Source organism: Terrapene carolina, unplaced genomic scaffold, assembly GCF_002925995.2.
Source record: "Terrapene carolina triunguis isolate 2854851 unplaced genomic scaffold, T_m_triunguis-2.0 Scaffold558, whole genome shotgun sequence".
NCBI lineage: Eukaryota > Metazoa > Chordata > Testudines > Emydidae > Terrapene > Terrapene triunguis.
This window is the reverse complement of record NW_020664909.1, coordinates 15072595-15074605: the sequence shown is the minus strand read 5'-3', so window position 1 is coordinate 15074605 and position 2011 is coordinate 15072595.

The window sequence follows — 2011 nt, the reverse complement described above, 5'->3', positions numbered from 1 at the left end:
CTTTGAGGTGGTATTTCAGGAATAGGGCAAATCTGAATTCTCATTCTGCAAAGGCATTCTGGTAGGGCATTCTTGCTGTTCCCACACCTGACCTTGTTGTGTTCTTTAACCCATATATTTTATTCTGGTCAGAGATACGTAACTCTTGCACTAGGTCTTCAGCTGAAAAGTTGATCTTATCTTGGAATTCTTGTACAGCTTTTTTTCTGAAGGTTTTCAGGCCTAGGTTGGCATATAGCCCCAACTCCATAGTATCTGAGTGCCTTCCAAGTACTTAAATTATGCATTATTTTCCCTCTTCCAGTCTACAGGAGAAATAGCTTGAATAGTTCATATGGTGTTTAAGTGTTTGTATGTGTGGGAATCTTTTGTATGTCTGTATAGAAACAGAGAAAACTGTCACATGTTCTGCATTTAGCTGTGAAAAGTGGTTAGTTGTGTGGTCATTCTTGTCGCTTGTGGGAGTGAGTTCCATCCTCTAGGTCCAGCTCTTGAAGGTCCTATCTGTGACGCACAAGTCTCTCCCTACAGTTTTGCGGTTTCAGTAGAACATAGCTATCATTGGACTGTGTGGTCAGGAAGTGGGGGGCACTCTCTCAGGTAGCTAGGGCCCGTCCTATGGAGGATTTTGAGTTACATGACAGAGATCTTGAACTGGTGTCTGTATTCAATGGGGAGTCAATATAGAGATTAGAAAGCTAGGGTGGTGTGTTCATGACAACTTGTGAAGCTAGGCAAACAAGCTGCTGGTTTTTGTAGCAGCTGGAGTTTTTTCAAGAAGGGTGGTTTCATTCCTAGATATGAAGAGTTACAAAAGCAACCCTGGCAGTCACAGATTGAAAAAGCACCACTACCAACTGTGGGGCCAACAGAATGAGAGAATCTTCGGGCCAGATGCAGATGGAAGTGGACTTTTGTTTTTGCTTGGATAGCTCTTTTGCCACCTACTGCTTCTGAGGAATCTAAATGTGCAAACCTGTACAAATGTAGAGGGGACCAAGGGATCCTTCCCATAAGAAGAATAAAACAGCAGATGCAATTTCCTTCATTTAAGAATACGTGAAAATATTTCAAAACAAATAGTTCAATATTTATTATTATATTTGTTTTCCTTTTTGGATGTGCTCTAAAAGTTAGGTTCCAAAACTCAAGTTAAAGGTTGTTTTGCCACATTTTCAGCTCAGTGGCTGGGCTGGCAGGACAAAGTGGAGACTTCATTTTAGTCGTACGGTTAATGAACCTCCACTACTCAGCCACCCTCATTGCCTATTAAACTCTGCTGCCTTTCCCTTCTTTGCCCCAGCACCCTAAGAATACCTCACCTCTCCTCAAGTCTCTGCTTTCTACACACACCACCTTGGTTGCTAGGAACTCCCTCAACCCCAAATCTCTCATTCCTTCCTAGAAATCCCCCAGTGTCTGCCTCTTTCCCACTCCCTCTACTTCATGGAATCTCCCCACCCCCTAAATATCACCCCACAGGATCCATAGTGAGCTTCTGGGGCTGCAGCTGCTGACATCACCTGTAAGGCGAGGAGTTGGAAGGCAGAGTTCTGGTACCATAGGCCTCAGAGATGGGGCTGCAGAGACCCACAAGCTGGAAAAAGCCTGGGGCCCAGCTTCTTGTGCTGGGCTCCATGGCTGGAATTCTGTCCACTGCTGCGTTTGCTCCACTCCACTGTCTGGTCCCAGGGTGGCAGCAGGCCATACCAGGAGGAACCAGAGCACCACCCAGCTCAGAAGCTAATGCAGCCAAAACATCGCCATAATTCTGTGTTGCATTCAAGGGCACAATAATAGTGTGACATGTAGAAACACTGGCAAGCAACTGAAACTTTACTTTCCATTCTCAACACATAATCCGGGTCAGAGATACAAATGCAATACCGCTCATGACAGGGGTCATTATCAACCTTACTGTTATAGGTTTCAGAGTAGCAGCCATGTTAGTCTGTATCCGCAAAAAGAACAGGAGTACTTGTGGCACCTAGAAGTGGGTTGTAGCCCACGA